This window comes from Leucopleurus acutus (genome assembly GCF_964270905.1).
Source record: "Leucopleurus acutus genome assembly, chromosome: 11".
In the NCBI taxonomy this organism is placed as follows: domain Eukaryota; kingdom Metazoa; phylum Chordata; class Mammalia; order Artiodactyla; family Delphinidae; genus Leucopleurus; species Leucopleurus acutus.
In genome coordinates this window covers 9,766,216-9,786,949 of record NC_139152.1, presented here as the reverse complement: position 1 = coordinate 9,786,949, position 20,734 = coordinate 9,766,216, and positions in this window count along the sequence as shown.

The following is a 20,734-nucleotide window of genomic DNA, read 5'->3' as shown; positions in this document are numbered from 1 at the left end:
AGGGCAGGGATATAGATAAATATATATAGATAGATAGAGAGATCTGTATGTGTATGTCTATCTAAATATCAATGCCTAAATATTGAATATTAAAAAGAAAATAAAGCAAAGAAAGTCTGATTAAACCTAACATTACATGAAATTAAGTATCTGGGCTTCGTTGAGGACATTTTATTATAATAAGAGTAAAGAGGATACTGAGATGCTTAAGCTGGACTAGACTTATTTGCAAGTGAAGGATCTGGTGCTGCTTTCAGATGTTTTATCCTCTGTGTTTTTAAATTTTTTCTTAAGCTTTAATCTTCGTCATTGTCTTAAAGTCAGCTGGTGTTTCTTGTTCATGGACTTTGGTACGATGGTGCTTTGCAAGGATGTATTTATATTTTAATGACCAACATTTGGTCAGCCCTTGTCCACTATTCACTTCCCCCTTTTTGTAAAATAAGTGCTTTAATTTTAAACTGTATAAAAATACCTTGTATAAATCCCCTTTTTGATTATTACAATAAGTTGAGTTGTAACAAATGAAATGTTGATTTTTATAATAAAACAGTGGAAAATACAAGTGTCATTTCTTCAGCAAGAAATTAAAACAGTTGATTGTGCTTTGCTATGATATATGAATGTCGTGTTTCAGACACAACGAAACCCACCTTTATTGTTTGCATTTCAAATAAAATACAACTTTGGAAGAGAGGTTTGAGAACGGCTGTTGCTTAGTGCAATGCTGACAATACCTGTGATTGGGAACAGAATAAGGAAAAGTTGGGTCTGCTTACCCACTGCACAGCAAAGCCAATCTACTGATACCGGGTTGTGGTGAAGGAAAGTACAGCATTTATTTGCAGGGTGCCAAGCAAGAAGAATGGGCAGTTCGTGCTCAAAAGACCCAAACTCCCTGATAGCTTTCAGGAGAGAGTTTTTTTAAAGGCAGCATTTGGGGTAAAAGCTGCAAGGTGCATGACTTTCTTCTGATTGGTTGGTGGTAAGGTAACAGAGTGGTGTTTCAGGAATCTTTATCATTAACCTTGTGGTTCTAGCCAGTCTGGGTTCTACATGCTTGTGGTTAGCATGCAGTCACCATTCTCTACTTGGGTTGCAGGGCTGGGAATCTTAGTTTCTACAGAACAGCTCAAAGATATGCATCAGGTTGTTAGGTATATCCCTTGAGAAGGAACTAGGATTCTGTTTTACCACTGAACTGTTATCATTGCTTTTCTTGCTTAACTGCTTTTCCTTTGTTTCTGAATTCCCTCTCTTCCCTAATTAGTAGGAACTCTGGGAAGGCTTAGGAGACTAAAGCCTTTTTCTACAAACAAGAAACAGGAGATAGGAGGGCTTTTGTGCTCAGGAGGGCCCCACAGGGTCCTGCTCAGTTTCACAATTTGTGCTTCTGATTGCTCTTTTGTTGTTGTTGTTGTTTTTGCGGTACGCGGGCCTCTCACTGTTGTGGCCTCTCCCGTTGCGGGGCACAGGCTCCGGACGCGCAGGCTCAGTGGCCATGGCTCACGGGCCCAGCCGATCCGCGGCATGTGGGATCTTCCCGGACCGGGGCATGAACCCGTGTCCCCTGCATTGGCAGGCAGACTCTCAACCACTGCACCACCAGGGAAGCCCTGCTCTTGTTTTTATAAACTCCTAGAAGGAGTCCTGATGTGGCCTCTGAGCCACCCCCTTCTCCTCCTCCAAATTATCTTTAAAAATGAACTTGCTTTTCCTGGTGCAGAGCCCAATATGATATGATATTGAAGGGTAGCAGAATATGCCTCTGCAAAATATGCCGCTTTGGCATCTTGATTATTTTGATCTGTAGGCACTTAAAAACCAGCATATGCAGAGAAAAGCTGTCTCTGAATTCCCCTTATCTGCCTAAAGACAGATCATCTGAAAGCAACACAATTGTCATGAATCATAAATCCCTTCCCCGAGAGTTTTATCAACCAGGGAAGATTGACGTCATGGGATAGGAGACTAGAAGTGGACACGTTGGCCAAACAAACTTTGTCACAAACTATCATGTCTCCTATGTATTTCTTAAAGGCCTATTCATCTTTCCTAATAATCCCTTAAGAGGCCTACGTCCTCTCTCCCCTTTCCCTGTTAAAATGGTATTTAAGCCTGAATTCTAAACCACCTTAAGGAGTTACTCATTTTTCTCTGGGTATCTCCTATGTATACCTAAGGTACACATGTTAATAAACTTATGGTCTTTTTTTTCCCCCCTTATAAGTCTGTCTTTTATTGTAAGAGTCTCATCTAAGAACTCAGAAGGGTGGATGGAAAAACCATTGAGAGCTCAAAACTACCAGATCCCTGCTTTAGTCTGAGTTTACTGTTTGATAGGAAGAGAGGAAGCTGCTTTTTTATTAGGCAGTAGTTGAGTTCAAACATCAGGTGGTTAAATGGAAACCAAGTGGTTTTTTTTTTTTTTCCTTAATCAGTATATTTTAAAATTGAAGTATGATTGATTTACAGTGTTGTGTTAATTTCTGCTGTACAGCAAAGTGATTATATTCTTTTTTTTTAGTATTCTTTTCCATTATGGTTTATCATAGGATATTGAATATAGTTCTATGTGCTATACAGTAGGACCTTGTTGTTTCTTCTGTTTCTTTTCATTTATTTTATTTATTTTTTATTTTTGGCTGTGTTGGGTCTTCGTTGCTTTGCACAGGCTTTCTCTAGTTTCGGCGAGCGGGGGCTACTCTTCGTTGGCAGTGCGCGGGCTTCTCATTATGGTGGCTTCTGTTGCTGAGGAGCATGGGCTGTAGGCACGTGGACTTAAGTAGTTGTGGGTCACTGGCTCTAGAGCGCAGGCTCAGTAGTTGTGGCTCGCTGGCTCTAGAGTGCAGACTCAGTAGTTGTGGCGCATGGGCTTAGTTGCTCCACGGCACATGGGATCTTCCCAGATCAGGGATCAAACCCATGTCCCCCGCATTGGCAGGCGGATTCTTAACCACTGCGCCACCAGGGAAGCCCAGGACCTTGTTGTTTATCCATTCTGTATATAAAAGCCTACATCTGCTCACCCCAACCTCCCACTCGATCCTTCCCCCAACCCTCTCCCCCCGGCAACCACCAGTCTGTTCTCTATGACCATGATTCTGTTTCTGTTTCACAGATAGGTTCATTTGCGTCATATTTTAGATTCCCTATATAAGTGATATCATATGGCATTCGTCTTTCTCTCTCTGACTTACATTACTTAGTATGATAATCTTTAGTTGCATCCATGTTGCTGCAAATGGCATTATTTTGTTCTTTTTTATTGCTGAATAGTATTCCACTGTATATATGTACCACATCTTCTTTATCCATTCATCTGTCGATGGACATTTAGGTTGTTTCCATGTCTTGGCTATTGTGAATAGTGCCACTATGAACATAGAAGTGCATGTATCTTTTTGAATTATAGTTTTGTCTGGATATATGCCCAGGAGTGGGATTGCTGGATCATATGGTAATTCTGCTTTTAGTGGAAACCTAGTTTTAATGTAAAAGTCTTTCCTTAGTAGATGCTTTTGAAAAAATAAGCTTACCTTGGCTTCTTTGCTGACCCCTTGTATTCTTTCTCTGGAGGGGAAACAAAAATCATTTAAGTTGTGCTGTTGCCAGTTGAGTCAAAGAAAGGAAAGGCAGAACTATGGTTGGTTTGCCTGATTTTAAAGGTGTGCTGTAGAATAAGGAAAACAGTGAAAAGACTAATTCAAAAAGACACAGCCCAGTGTTCATAGCAGCATTATTTACAGTAGCCAAGATATGGAAGCAGCATAAGTTTCCAACAAGTGAGTGGATAAAGAAGATGTAGTGTGTGTATACACACACAGACAGACACACACAAGGGAATATTACTCAGCCATGAAAAACAGTGAAATTTGCAACAATATGGATGGACCTGGAGGGAAGGTATTATGCTTAGATAGTGACAAATAATGTATCCTATAACTTGTATGTGGGAATCTAAAATATGAAACAAATGAATATAACAAAAAAAAGAAACAGACTTAACAGATATAGAGAACAAACTAGTGGTTACCAGTAGGGAGAGGGAAAGGGGGAGGGGCAAGGTAGGGAGAGGGGATTAAGGGATACAAATCACTATGTATAAAATAAATAAGCTGCAAGGATATATTGTATAGCACAGGGAATATAGCCAATATTCTATAATAACTTTAAATGGGTTATAATTTTAAAAATATTTCATCACTATGTTGTACACCTGAAACTAATATAATATTGTAAATCAACTATACTTCCATTAAAAAATGAATAGGGAATACAGTGAGTTGTTTTGGGTTCTTTCCCCAGATAGGTTTTCAGCTAAGGTTTTGCAATCTTTTTTTTTTTTTTTTTTTTTTTTTGCGGTACGTGGACCTCTCACTCTTACGGCCCCTCCCACCGCGGAGCACAGGCTCCAGACGTGCCGGCCCAGCGGCCATGGCTCACGGGCCCAGCCGGTCTGCAGCACATGGGATCCTCCCGGACCGGGACACGAACCCGTGTCCCCTGCTCGGCAGGCGGACTCTAATCCACTGTGCCACCAGGGAGGCCCACAATCTTTTTAATTTTAATTCTTTGCCTTGTATGTGATTGCATTATTTCTGTAAATTTAAATCAAAGGATGAATTAGTATTCTCAGTGTTCAGGACACACTACCCCAAAGTACGGCACCTTGGCATGTTGAATATTTTAAGCTGAAGGAATTTGAGAAATGGGATGTTCAGGAAGGACTCTCTGACCTTCCTGTGAAGCAGGTATAAACCATCATGTGAAAGGTGCCCTCCCTTTACCCGGAAGAAAGACACACTGAGGAATCTGAACAGGCGTTGCTGAGTTCTCCCAGTTTACTACGCTTAGCTCATACTCTGCCCTATCGTATCTTTCCATGACTTTCCACTCTTCATCAAACCCAGTGAAAGAACAGGTTTAACCATCTTTTGGATCTTCATTTCCTTATGAGGGCTCCCATGTCACGTAAAACAAACACATTTGTATGCTTTTCTATTCTTAAGCTCTTTTGTTACAGCGGTCCCAGTAGAGAACTTAGAAGATACCTTTCCTCCCCTGTACTGGTTTCAGACCTCTGGATCTATTCACTTGTACCATCGTGCAGTCTGCACAATCCATCTTCCACCCCAGAAAATTTTCTGCCTGAGATTTGCATTTGTAAACTCAGATTTAATTACCATGTAAAGCCAGTCTTCCCCAATAAAGAGGCTAAAAATAAAGGATAACCTTTGTTAACATTTAACCGGCATTTACTGTGCACCAGGTGCTGTGGGAAGTATCCCATTTTATTTACACAAAATAATCACTGATTAATGACCAACCTTGACAGGAAGTGCCCAATTGAAGTATGAAAATTCTAGTGTAAAATTTTGATCAGAGACAGTTGGCAGTGGGTGCAGGGAAAAGGACACTGAATTGAGATTTAGACTGTAATCTCTGTTCCATTTTAATTAATTGCCAAGACATGTTTGAAGTCATTAATCCTCTGTATCTGTTGGTATTCGTCTCTAATGGTTTTCTGAACCTTGACTCTTCAATCAGCCAGTTCTACCACCTGTTCCAGAGAGCTACTTGTACATCAAGCATTCTAGGCAATGAATAGTATTATAGGGAGGCCAAACAGCTATGCAGCATCCTGTTCTGTGTAGATCCCTGTTTAGTGCCTCCTTCCTCCTGGCCCCTTCTCTGGTCTTGCTTTGCATTCCAAAGGAATTTATAGCTCTCAAAAGAGAGACAACACAAGGCCTATCATACCGTAAAAGCTGTATGGCAGACAAAAGTGATTATCTTTTGATAATCAAAGGGAGCTTTTTGATTTGATTATTCTACCAAAAGCTTCCACTCTACGATTACCTAATTGTATGGTCCTCGAGATGCTTGCGTTTTGTCCAGTAATTATAAAACCAAGTTCCCCTGCCGAGTTCGATTAACCTCTCTATCTAAAACGTTATTCCCTTTCTTGTCTTGCCCCTGTTCTCCTCAGGATTGAGGAGTGTCAAAGAAAAGGCGGGATTGAAACTGAGCAGAGCCCTGCGGGGCCTTCTCAGGTACCAAAGCCCCTCCGTGTTCTCTGTTTCTTGTTGGTAGCAAAAAGCTTTAGTCTCCTAGGTCTTCCCTGAGTTCCAAAAAGTGGGCACAAGTAGTTAACTAGGGAAGTGAGGGCATACAGAAACAAAGGTAAAGCAAACAAGAAAAGTAATGATAGTTTAAACAGTAGTTCAGTGATAAAAGACAGTCCTATTTCCTCCTCAAAGGATACACATAACTGATACATATCTTTGAGTTGTTCAGCAAAACTAAGATACCCTTCCCTGCCTGGAGGATGGTGACAACATGCAGACCACAAGTATGTAGACCTGAGAAGATTGGAATCAGAAGGTTGATGATTAAGATTTCTGAAACACCACTCTTACCTCACCATCAACTAATTAGAAGAAATCACGCACCTTGCATCTTTCATCCCAAATGTTACCTTTAGTAACCCTTCCCTGAAAGCCATCAGGGAGTTTAGATCTTTTGAGCATGAACTGCCTGTTCTCCTTGCTCGATACCCTTCAAATAAATGCTGTACTTTCCTTCACCACAACCCCGTGTCAGTAGATTGGCTTTACCAGCAGATCCTAGTTGGATTTGGTGACCACAAAGGGACTCATCATCCCATGTGGGTGTCTCACCTGTGGCACATCAAAACCTGGCAGCTCTCATTGTGTCCAGCAGCTGCCTAAGCACATTTGTCTCAAGGACAGCCCTGAGGCTTGCCACTGACTCTGTGTCATTGACGCACAGCGCTTTTGATATTTGTGGTAAAGGAAACAAGGCATTTGAAGGTTGAGGTACCTGGTAGAGGAGTCTTGTGTGTGATGATACCAGGGTATTCTTCACTATTGTGTTACCTTGACTGGAAGTTTCCACTTGGGTTTGGGACTTGGTCATTTGACTCCAGTGTCTGAGCAGAGCACTGCTTTAATTGGATTTTCCCTTTTGGACTGAGGAGTCTCTCTGGCCATTTAGCACCACCTGGGGCTGTACCTGGGAATCTCCCGTTCGGACCAGGACTCATACACCACCATCTGGGACAGTAAGAGGAGGCTTCTCATTCTCAAGTTAGGGAAGTGTGACCTTAAGGGACCCCATTGCATTGGTTTGTTTCTTTTGGCACACAGCCTGGGGAATGTCTGACAGTACCAGCCATGGATAATTTATGATGGGTGACCAGAACTCTATTATATCTTGTAGATCCTTAGGGTCTGTTTTGCAAAACTGGGAGATCTTCAGTTATGCATCCATGAAAGAAAAAAGTGTTTCATTTTAATACTGCTTGGCCTCATTGCTTCTTAGGATCTGGAGAACAATGGGCCCTAATGGCTCTCTAATTTATAACATGATCTTTCAAGTAGAACTGTTTTGTAAAAGGAAAGGAAAATGGTATGAAATTCCTTATGCAAAGCCTTTTTATACTGTTGTATCAAAGTAAGCCTTTTGGAATTGGTTTGGCTTTGAGCCTTTTGGAACTCGTTTGGCTTATATTTTGAGGGTGTGTGTGTGAGTGTATATTTGTGTTAAAGAAGGTGCAGTGTTTTGACTGGTGGACATGAGAAACAAAAGTTCATTTCCTAAAAATAGCCCTTTAGGATGCATCCTACAAAATTAGACCACCCTCAGTTCTGGTAGCCATGGTGTTCTTGAGACTCCAGAGAAAAATGATGAGGATGGAGCTCTTTTGACTTCTAAATTTTTTTTTTTTTTCATATCCTGTGAGAGGAAGCAGTCTTTCTAGGAGGAACTTGCATTTCTCTCCCTGTGCCTTTGAGATATAAATGTTCTAATTGGGCTCTCAAACTTTTATCTGACCATCTCCAATTCCTGAGACTAAAGAAAAAAAAAAAGGAAAAAGAAGGATTTTTAACTCAAGCAGGAAACAATGAGGTCTGTGTTTATATGGATGGATGGATGTCTGTGTACATTATAGAGATGATATGTTTTTACCTCTGGATATTACCAAAATTAATTTGTAAATGATCTCTATTTAATTGGCTTAAAGGAAAGTAAGCACTTACATAAATTTTCAGACTTAGAAACTAACCTGATGAATTTTAGGTTCACATGATCTGGGAAATATTTAGTATTAAATTAATTTTTGGTATTAAAGTTAAAGTTTATTGGTTTAATATAGGCATGTCTTTTGAGTCATCAGCATTAAGTAGAATACTTTTATTATACCTAGGTTTACTGAGAGTCAATAAGATTTTGTTATTCCTGTTACAAAATTTGTCAGGAAAGACAATAACTTGATATGATGAAACTTTTTAAGTAAACTAAATGTAAATGAGGTAGTAGTGTTTTTGGATCAACTCTTTGGGAATAATTATGTTTTGCAAATGTCTACTTAAAAATCATCTCTCCAGGTGTTGGTAACTTAAAACTCTTTATAGAGTTTTGCTAAATTAAGTTAAATGATGGAAATTTATGGAATATCTAGGTCATTTCAAATAAGATAAAATACTGGAACGTTAATTGTTAAACAAGTCTAAGTTTACCTACTTTTGTCTTCTTGTGAGAGAAAAACTAAAGATGTTTGGGTTTATTAGACACATGTCTTGTACCACGATGAGGAAAGAAATTATAATATGAGATGTATATTTCTAGAGGTTATAGAATATATTCATAAGTTGGCCAGTCAGGAAATCCTGGTATGTTCACAATTGCTTACTTCTTGGTTTTCACTAGAGATTAAGGTTTTTGATGGTTAAAATTTGTAATATATATGTATATAAAGGTAATAAAATAATAAGGGAAACATTTCAGTATGCAAGGAAAGTAGGAGGTGTGTTTTCAGTAAAAGAATGTATGAGAAATTGAAATGCATTTTTTTAAGGGAAAAGAAAGTAATTTTGTCCTAAAGCTGATTATTTCCCAATGGGAAAGAAAATAAGGGATAAACTAATATTGATATAGAAAGTTGTAGATTTATGAAAACAGAAAAGAATCTTTAAAAGGAATTCTTTGTGTGGTCAGGACTAAGATTAGAATGAATTTAACTGAGTAAAGTTTAAGATTGAAAGTAAAGCGGTGTAAAACTTGAATTGGGTTTTCTCTTTCTGTTAAGAGAACAAAGTTTTATTGGAATATTGATCAGCTTTTGTTAATAGATTGTAAAGTTTCTTAACTTTTTAAGTAATTTATATTTTCTGTATTTGCTCTTAAAATCTCTTATTGTCACTTTGGTTAAGTAAATAAGTATTGTTTCACAGTGACCTATGATCCTATTTGACCAGGTGTTTTGAAACTTTTTTATATTTTTGACAAACTTTTCTAATATCAAATTCTAATTAAAGTACTTTTGATCTCCAGCTAATTTTGGAATGCTTCAGAGAAACCCTAAGGCATCTCAGAGAGCAATATTAAAATAATTAGGATTATTTGGTATGTTAAATTACTTGGGAAACATTGTCAAGTGATTGGTAATAAATTTTCTTAGTTTATAGTGTATGGGTAAATGCCCTTAATATAAGGGTTTTAGAAGTTATACGAAATTTTTAAAAATCTGGTATGCTCTGGTATAATGTTGTCAGTCATAATTCTAGTTGTTATCTTAAAATGTTGTCTGTCACAGCAGTAACCGAATTTCTTTGTCCATTGCAATGTAGTCATGTGTTTAACTGTGCCTTTTCAAGTCTTTTGTCATTTATAGACAATTATCATTGTACTCTGATGCTTTTACCAAAAAAAATGCTTCATCTTCAAGAAGATTCATAGAGAGGACTTTTTGACAAGTACAGGTTTTTGATAATGTTCAGGTCATGCTGCTGAACTGGGTAAGAAATTAAAGAATTCCAATGGAGAATGTGATGGCTTCATAAAACTGTTAACACAAGGATTAGTTACATAGGACTGAATGATCTGGTGAACGTGGTTATAATTTTTATGGGTTTTGTCTGAAATATTACTGGCTTTTAATCTGTGTTTTCCAGATATAAGGAAACCTTTCCCCTCAAACTAATTATGGCTTGTAATAACTTGGTAAATTATACCTTTGTAAGTAGGATTGAAACATTTATCATTTTTCTTTTCTTTTCTACCTGATATTATCTTTTCTCTCTACCTGAATCCTTCAGAAGTTGGCAACTTGTAGTTACCAGGCAGCCTTATCAGATGAATAAGGAAGGCCACCTCCTGACTGATGTAGGAATCTCAAGATATTTTGGGAACTTCAAGAAGAGAGGGATTCACCCAAATCTATAGATACCATAGGTGGAATCTGGCAAGCCCTTGGCACAGGTTTTCTGGCCTTGAGAGACCTTTTATAGTTCCAGCACAGCCAATTAAAAAAAACCAATGTGATCAATTATAGCTATATAAATAATCAGACCAAGTTTATAGAAACCAGACTTATTTTGCAGACACATTTTTTTTTTTTAGTGAGAAAAAGATTATGTTTCTGTAGATATTAAATTCTGGTTTTGTTCATTGAGGTCTGTATTCACTGTCTAAGACTCACCTCCCAGATAGTTTCTTGTTGTTATGTTACATAATTGTAAAGTTTGACTGAATTATTTAAAGGACACTTTGTTTCTGAAGCTTATCACAACATTCTGTCTTTGGATGAAGATCAGATGCCCCATGACCTGCAACAGGGAGATTATAAATACTGAAAAAGGCATCATTTAAAGGACTGTCTCCTAGATAAAAGTACCTGGTACCATTCATTACCAGGTACTCTTAACTAGCTCATGCACAGCAAAACTAAAGAGAATGTCTCTTGAATTCATGTTTTTCCCATTTAAGAAGGGCCTCTGCATTGGACTCGTCTGTAGAAAGGACTGCTGACCCAAAGACCCAGACCCACACCAGGATGAGAAGAAGACAATGGCAATGGTAGGCAGCTGACCCAACAATCTGGACCAGGCCTGTGAGACCAATTCCACTAATTTAATTGAACTGTTTACCAGGTGTGTGTCTCTCTATCAACATTGAAAGTTACTGTTTTACTTCTAACCATACTGTTGCCCTCAGTGTTTAGAATGGTAAGAAAATTATCTAGTGAAGTTGTCACAGAGTATAACTACTCAAGACTTGTTTCACTGCAAGTCTGCTAAAAGCACATGTACAATGTTTGTGTTATAATTCATTATAATTGAAAAAAAGTATAGCCTATAGAATGTTTTGCTGTTTCACTATGTGTGATTAATTTTCCCCCAACATGAATAACTAGGCGTGTGTGTGTGTGTATGTATGTATGTGTGTATGTATATATATTTATAGAGGAGGCCTAGCCCTGAGGGACATTATGAACCCAGGGCAGGCAGCAACCACCCTGGCACTGAGGGACAAATGTTTTCATCTATCAAAAGACTTGCAAACAAAAGGGGAAACAATGGAAGAAGTCTTCACATATTGAGGTATGGGAAAGTCATTCTGGCATGATTCAACTTGAACTTTATGCTGACCAGAGTGGCCTGTTTTATGGCCTGTCAAGCATGCATTGTACATCTGCTTTGGCCATTGAGAAGGGGGATTCATTTGAAAGTCAAAATGGTGTGGTTGTGGTTCAGGCATCCAAGGTAGAGCTGGGTGGCCCTTTTGGTTGTGGTTGCAGACAGGTTCCTGTATTGATGAGAACTTGAATTTTCTGAACTGTGTCGGACTTGGGGATGCCACTAACCATTCTCAAAACAGTGTCTGCTGGAAGCTTCCACTTGCAACTTTATGGTCTCAGGAGTTCTCCTCTTATAATAAAATTGTTCTTACTTTGGGAATAGTAACAAATGAGACAGCTCAAGCTGTAGCCTCCCAGCAGAAAGCACTAGATTCTTTAGCCAGAATAGTACTGGACAATAAAATTGCTTTAGATTGGATTTTAGCAGAAAAAGTAGATGTATAAATGCCAATCAGAAGTTAAAACTTACTTAGATAAAACTAGGCAACTAGCTACCTGGCTGTAAGTCTCCCCAGAAGTGCCAGGTCCAGACTGGTTTTTGGAGTTATTCTGAATTCTTCAGGGAGTGCAGTCTATTTTCCAAGGTTTATTGAAATTTGAATTGTTACTCCTCCTCCTACTTCTAATTGTGTCTGTTGCACCAAAATGGTGGACCAAGGGACTAAGACGTTAATCATGCAAGATTTAAATCCAAAACCTGGGACTTGGGAATATTTCCAATTTGCTGTCCATTCCCCACATTGAGGCAGGACCAAACCCTGTTTCATCAGGAAGTAGCCAGAGGAGTCGTCACACCATTCCCTCAAAGCTTTGGGGAAAGTTAGAACAAGAGTGGGGATTAAAACCAAGTTCCCCTAAAACCGAGTTCCCCTGCTGAGTTTATGATTAACCTCTCTATCCAAAACTTTATCCCCGTTCTTGTCCTGCCCCTGTTCTCCTCAGGATTAAGGAGTATCAAAGAAAAGGCAGGGTTGAAACCAAGCAGGACCCTGTGGGGCCTTCCCAGGTATTTACAAAAACCCCTCTGTGTCCCCTGTTTCTTGTTTGTAGAAAAAGGCTGTGGTCACCAAGGGCTTCTCTGAGTTCCAAAGAGCAGACTCAACTAGTTAACTAATTAAGGAAGTGAAGGAATGCAGAAACAAAGGAAAAGCAGTCAAACAGGAAAGTAATAACAGCGTAAACAATAGCTCAGTGATAAACCTATGTCTTTCAAAGGAATTTGTCTTTTTTAATTGTTTTCAATTTATCGGCATAAAGTGCATCCCTTATCCTTTTAATGTCTGTTTTCACTTCTAACATTAATATTTGTATCCTATCTTGGTCAAAGTGAAGATTTCAAAAAATCAGCTCTTGTTCTAATTTATTTTTCTCCATTGTATGTCCATTTTCTATTTTACTGTTTTTTACTCATTATTTCCTTCCTTTTACTTACTTGGGTGAAGCTTGCTAGCTGCTTAAGATGGAAACGTAAATCACTGATTTTAGACCTTTCTTTTCTGATACAAGTATTTAAAGCTATATATTTCCCTCTAAGCATGCATTAACTGCACCCCACAAATTTTGATACATTCATTATCATTCACTTCAAAACATTTTCCAGTTTTGCTTGTGATTTCTTCTTTGAACCACAGATTACATAAAAGTGTGTTTACTTTATAAATATTTGGGGATTTTCCAGATTTTTTTTTTTAGATTTAATTCCATAGTGGTCATAGATACTCTGTATGATTTTAATCCTTCTAAATTTATTGAGACATAGTCAGTAGGCCAGATTATCTATAATATTGAATGTTTTATGGATGCTTAAGTAGTAGTCTTCAGTTGTTGGATGCAGTTTTCTATAAAGGTCAATTAGGTCAGTTTGGTTTATATTATTGTTCAAGTCTTCTATGTCTTTACTGATTTTCTATCTATTTCAGTTACCAAGAGAAGAGTGTTGAAATCTACAACTATAATTGTTTTGTCAGTTTTTACTTTGTTATGAGTTCTGTATAATTTAGGATTATTATATCTTCTTAATCTTAATTAAGAAATTAAAAATAATTTTATTATTACATAATGTCCCTCTTTGTCCTTATATTCCTTGATCTGAAGTCTACATTGACTGATATTAATATACCCATTCCAGCTTTCGTATTAGTTTTGCATATATTTTTCTGTTCTTTTACTCTTAACTTCTCTTTCATGTTTAGACATAAAACAGTACAGTTGGGTCTTCATTTTTATTGATTCTATTTTTGCCTTTGATTTGGAGAGTTCAGCTATTTCCATAAATGTAATCATTGCTGTGATTCGGTTCATCTACTGTCTTCCTGTTTTCTTTTTGTTGCAACTGTTCTTTATTCTCTTCTCTTGAGTACCTTTTAGTATTCCATTTTATTTCCACTATTGACTTGTTAGCTTTGCTTATATATGGTCATTGCTGTATGATTTACAGTATGCCTCTTTACCTTAAGTCTAGCTTGAAATTATACACCACTTTGCATATAAGAACCTTACAGCAGTCTATTTCCTTCTCCCCTTCCAGTCCTTTGTGTTTTTATTATCACGTATTTTGCTTCTGAATGTTATGACATGATACATTGAGGTTTTTTTGTCTTGTTTCTTTGTTTGTTTGCTTTAAACAGTTACCTTTTTAAAAAATTTAAAGATGAGAAAAATATTTTAACTTACCCACATACTTATTGTTTTCTGGTGCTCTTTATTCCTTTGTATATGTCTGAGTTTCTGTTTGGTGTAATTTTCCTGCAAGCTGAAGAATTTCCTTTGGTATATCTTATACTGTTTGTCTACTCATAACAAATCCTACTTTTGATTGAAAATGTTTTCATTTTGCCTTCATTTAAAAAAATTATAACAGCTTTATTGAGGTATAATTGGCATACAATAAACTGCATGTATTTAAAGTATACAGTGACAAGGTAATGAATAGTTCCATCACCCCCAAACACTCACGTCTCTTTGTAATTCCTTTTTCCATCCCTCCCTGTTTCCAAGCAACCAATGATCTGCTTTCTGTCACAATAGATTAGTTTGCATTTTGTAGAATTTTTTATGAATAAGCCTATATACACTATGTGGTGGGCTCCCTACCCCCTGGCTTTGGTCTAACGTCTTTCACTTAGAGATTCAGCCATGTTACAGGATATACCAATAGTTCATTATGGTTTTTTTTTTTTTTTTTTTTTTTTTTTTGTTATTTTTTTTTTGGCGGTACGCGGGCCTCTCACTGTTGTGGCCTCTCCCGTTACGGAGCACAGGCTCCGGACGCGCAGGCTCAGTGGCCATGGCTCACGGGCCCAGCCACTCCGCGGCACGTGGGATCTTCCCAGACCGGGGCACGAACCCGTGTCTCCTGCATCGGCAGGCGGACTCTCAACCACTGCGCCACCAGGGAAGCCCCATTATGTTTTTAATTGAATAGTATTCCATTGTATGGATACACCACAATTTGTTTATCCATTCATCTGTTGATGAACATTTGGGTTGTTTTCTCTTTAGACCTTTCACAAATAGTTACTTCATTTGGTACAAGTTTTGGACCAAATTCATTTGCTTTGAGTAAATTCCTAAGACTCAAATGGTTGGGTCATCTCATAGATGTTTGTTTAGCTTTTTAAGGAACTGCCAACATGTTTTCCATTTTGGCAATGTAAAATTTTACATTCTGTTTTTCTTGAGTGAACTTTGGTAGTTTCTGTCTTTCAAGAAAGTTGTCCATTTCATGTAAGTTGTCAGATTCTTGGCATAAAGTTTTGTATCATATTCTTATTTTCCTTTTAATATTTTTAGAACCTATATTGATGTCACCTGTCTTGTTCCTGATATTGGTAATTTGTGCCTCTTCTCCTGATCAGTCAGATTAGAGGTTTTATTGTACTGCTCAACAAACCACTTTTTGGTTTCATAAATTTTCCACTATTTTTCTGTTTTCTATTTGATTCCCCTCCTCACTTATGCCTACTCTGCATTTGCTTTTTGTAATTTAAGGTACAGGCTGAAGTCATCAGTTAATGACCATTCCTTTGAATGTAGGTGTTTAGTGCTATAAATTTCCCCCTAAGTAGTACATTAGTGGCTCTCATAAATTCTGGTATGTTGTGCTTTTATTTTCTTAAGTTTAGATTTCTTCTTTGACCCATGGGTGATTTAGACATCGCTTATTTAGTTTCCAAACATCTGAGGGGTTTTCTAGATATCTTTCTGTTACTGATTTATAATTTAATTTCATTGTGATCAGCAAACATATTTTGTATGATCTGAATCCTTTTAAATGTATTAAGATTTGTTTTGTGACCCAGAATATAGTTTTACTTTGAAAATGTTCCATGTGCAGCTGAAAAGAATGTGCTTTGTACTGTTGCTGGATGTGATGGCTGTGATGTCAGTTAAATTTTATTTATTTATTTATCTATTTATTTATCTATTTATTTATTTATGGCTGTACTGGGTCTTCGTTGCTGCGCTCAGCCTTTCTCTAGTTGCAGCTATCGGGCTACTCTTAGTTGTGGTGCGAGGGCTTCTCATTGCAATGGCTTCTTTTGTTGAGGAGCACGGGCTCTAGGCTCATGGGCTTCAGTAGTTGTGGCTCACAGGCTGTAGAGCTCAGGCTCAGTAGTTGTGGCGCATGGGCTTAGTTGCTCCATGGCATGTGGGATCTTCCCGGACCAGGGCTTGAACCTGTGTCCCTTTCATTGGCAGGCGGATCCTTAACCACTGTGCCACCAGGGAAGCCCTGTGATGTCAATTAGATCAAGTGGGTTGGTAGTATTGAAGTCTACCATATCCTTACTGATTGTCTGTTTACTTGTTCTATTAACTACTGAGAGAGATTGACATCCCCAACTATAATTGTGAATTTGTCTATAGCTCCTTGGAATTCTATCAGTTTTTGCTTTGTGTATTTTGAAGTTGTTTAATACTGTGATTTGCTTTGTGCATTTGAAGCTATGATATTGTGATTTATAATAATAAATATATATTTGATCTTTGTCCCTGTTCCTGGTACAGAGCTTCTAAAATCTTTGGAATTTTCTTAGTGGTGAGAGCTATAAAGGTATCTTTTTGTTAATAATATGGCTAACTTTGGAAAGCCCCTAGGTAACCTTGGATGGGGGCTGGTTTTCAGGGGAACCATCTATCTGCTTAGAGGGGTGGGACTGTAAGTTCCAACACTTGACCTCCAGGAAGAGGAGGGGGGCTGGAGGTTGAATCAGTTGCTAATGACCAGTGATTCAATCAATCGTGACTCTGTAATGAAGCCTCCATAAAAACCCAAAAGGACGGGGTTGAGAGAGCTTCTGGTTGATGAACATATGAAAGTGCTGGGAGAGTGGTGCTCCTGGAGAGGGCATGGAAGCTCTGCAGCCGTACCTAGCCCTATGCATCTTTTCATCTGGCTTATATCCTGCGTTATATCCTTTTATAATAAACTAGTAATCTAGTAAGTAGAATGTTTCTCAGAGCTCTGTGAGCTGTTCTAGCAAATTAATTGAACCCAAGGAGGGGGTCATAGAAACTTCTGATTATAGCCTGTTGGTCAGAAGCCCAGGTGACAGTCTGGACTTAACAGTTGGCATCTGAAGTGTGTGTTGTTGGGGAGCCAGTCTCCTGGAGCTTAGCCCTTAACCTGTGGGATCTGTCATGGGTAGATAGTGTCAGAATTGAGTTGAATTGTAGGATACCCAGCTGGTGTTGGAGAATTCTTGGTGGTGTGGGGAAAAAACACACACACTAGAAGATACATAAACATTACAATTGTCAGGTCCTCTTGATGAATTGACCCCTTTATTATTATTAAATTGCATTAATACTAATTAACACTAATATGAACATTCTTTGCTCTGAAATCTACTTTGACTGATATTAATGTAGTCATTCCATCTTTCTTTTGATTAGGGTTATCACAGTATTTCTTTTTACCTTCTTTTACTTTTAACATAATCATATCTTTGTATTTAAAGCTGTTTTATGTAGGCTGCATATAGCTAGGTCTGGATTTTTTTTCTAATCTAGTAATCTCTGCCTTTTATTGGGATGTTTAGACCATTTTCATTTATTGTGATTATTGATATGGTTTGGTTTAATATTCCAGCACCTGCTATTGGTTTTCTTTTTGTCTTATTTGTCCTTCGTTCTCTTTTTCCTCCTTTTCTGCTTTATTTTTGGATTATTTTTTATGATTACATATTATCACCTTTGTCAGCTTATTAGCTGTGAGTCTTGTGTAAGTGTATATGTGTGTATTATGTTTTAGTGATTTTTTTTTAGTTGTATAGTGTGTATTTTAAAATTACCACAGTCTACTTTCAAGTGAAATTATACACTTCACATATAGTATGGAATCTTACAATTATACTTCCATCTCTCTCTTCCCAGCCCTGTACTTATTGTCACACATTGTATTCTACATATTATAAACCCTACAATTATTTTTCCTTTGAATGGTCCATTATCTTTAAAAGAGATTCAAATAAGAATAAGAGTATTTTATTGTACTTATCATTTCCAGTGCTCACTCTTTTCTGTAGATATAAATGTCTATTTGATATAATTTTCCTTCTGCCTAAAGGACTTCCTTTAACATTTTTTTATAGTTCAGTTCTGCTAGTGAGGAATTCTTTTTTTTTTGTACTTCTCAAAACAATCTTTATTTCTCCTTCCTTTTTAAAATCATCTTTTTGTTGAGTATAGAATTCTGTGCTGACAGGTTTTTTTTCTTTTCATACTTTAAAGTTAATACTCTTCTTCTGTCTTGTATTGTTTCCCAAGAAAAGTTTGCTGTCATTTTTATTTTTGTTTCTCTGTATGTAATGAGCCTTTTTCTCTGGCTATTTTTAAGATTTTTTTCATCATCACTGCTTTTGAGCAATTTATGATGTGCCTTAGTTTTCTCCGTGTTTTTGTGTTTGGCATTCATTGAGTTTCTTGGTTCTGTACATTTATAGTTTTCATCAAATTTGGAAAATTTTCACTCCAATTACACATATATTAGGCTGGTAGAAGTCATTTCCCAAGTCACTGTTGCTCTGTTGTTTTTTCCCCCCCGTCTTATTTCTCTGTGTTTTAGTTTGAAACTATTGGTATGTCTTCAGGTTTACTTATCTATTCTTCTACAATGTCTAGTCTGCTGTTAATCCGATCCAGTATATTTTTCATCTCAGTTATAGATTTCTTCTCTAGGAGTTTGATTTGAGTCATATTTATAATTTGTATGTGAGGTTCTGTGTACTTCACACGTTCAGTCTTTCCTCTGGCTCATTGAACATATGCAATACAATAAAGATGGTTCCATCTTTATTGTAGAATGAGTATATCAGCTGTATCATCTCTGTTTTTTTTTTTTTAATTTTCTCATGATGGGTCTAATTTTCCTGCTTCTTTACATGCCTTGTAATTTTTTTTTATTGGATGCTGACTGTGAATGTTACCTGTTGGGTGTTGGGTAGTCTTGTGATCCTTTAAAGATTCTTGAGCTTTGTTCTGGACCACAGCTAAATTACTTGAGAACAGCTTAATCCTTTTGGTACTTGCTGTTTGCTTTTGTTGGAGAGAACCAGAAGTATGTTTAGTCTAGGGCTAATTTTTTCCCACTACGGAGGCAGAATTCTTCTGTGTATTCCGCCTATTGCCATGTGGATTTTGAGGTTTCTCCATTCTGCTCAGTGGAAATAGGCACTGCTCCCAGCCCTGTGTGAGCCTGGAAGAGTCTATGCCACTTCATGTTTTCAGGCGTTTCTTTCCCAAGCCTTGGGTAACTTCTTGATAGGCCCACGTTGATGAGCGTTCATCTGAAAACTTGAGGGGAGCTGTCTGCAGATCTCTGGAGCTTGGTGTGCCATCTTGTCTCCATTTGCCCTACAAACTTCAGCTGCCTTGGCCTTCCTGGACTCCCAGGCTGTATCTGCTCTCTTCAGGGAGAGTGCTGAGCCCTGTGTGGGCTCCCTTCCTTGCAGTGTGACCTGGGAACTCTGCCTTCAGTAATCTACGGCAATCACTGGGCTCACTTCTTTTCTCATCTCTCAGGGACCAAGTCCTTCATTACCTGATGCACAATGTGTTGATAATTGGTTTTTTAATATATATATTTCATCTGTTTTTCAGTTGTTTTTAGCAGGAGATTAAATTCAGTTACTAGTACTTCATCTTGGCTAGAAGCTGCAGATGATATTGGAACACTTGGAGAGCTTGTTAAAACTACACATACCTTGGGCCATGCTCCAACCTTACTGATTTACAGGTTATAGCAGTGAGGCTAGGGTGTGATTCTGCAAATGTGCACTAAAAATATGCCAGGCATTAGGTATACAAAGTTAAATTAGACATAACAGTTGTTTACAAAATAATTTATAATCCAGTGCAAAAGACTCATTTTTATGATACAATGGATTAGGTATAATGTCTCTATACAGGGTGATATGGAACATCCTTATGAGGAAAGGCATCCAAATATAGTCTCATGGTGGCCCAGGGAGGGTTAGCAAATGCTTCCTGGAGAAAATGAAGGAATGGATTTGCAAAAATGGGCTAGAATTAGTTGGATTAGGGAAAACGGGGGAAAGAGGACCGACAGATAAGAATAGTCCAAGTTGGGAAAATGTTATGAGGCTCAGAGGTACAAGGTTACATAATACATTTGGGGAACTGCAAATAGTTTGGAATGGAGAGGAGGTGGTCTCTAGTGTCTCCATCTGTAAAAGGAAACTCCTTTAGCCCTAAAATTTGTGAGTTTCAATGTAGGGGGAAGAAGGTAAAAGAGAAGAGCTCATTTTAGTCCAGAGTAGAGTAGAGAAGCATGTGATCATAGATAGCTCCAACTTTCCCTTGAAGCTGAAAATATGTCTGATAAACTCATTCATTTATTTGTTCATCAAAGGTCTGTTAAACTCCTGCTTTACATCAGGCTACGTGCTGGGCGCTAGGGAGCCAGAAATTTGTAAGACTCTAATTTGATAGTATTTTTAAAAATTGTTTTGTGTCTTAAACACCCACTATGGAACATATTTCACTTACTAAAAAGCCTCATTCTGAACAGTATCAATTTCAGAAAAACTATCAGTGACTGCTTTGAAAGCAAAGGAAGTTTTCAGCTTAGCTGAGGGCAGCACATAATAGTGGACATAAGTGAATACAGCACTAAATACCAAGCACTGTTCTAAGCGCTTGATATAAATTAAGTTATATGATCCTCACAGAAATCGTATACTCTTACTTACTGTTTATTTTAACCATAAACATACCCTTTTGACAGTTATCTTTCCGCATATTTATTTTACCAACCACTAATCA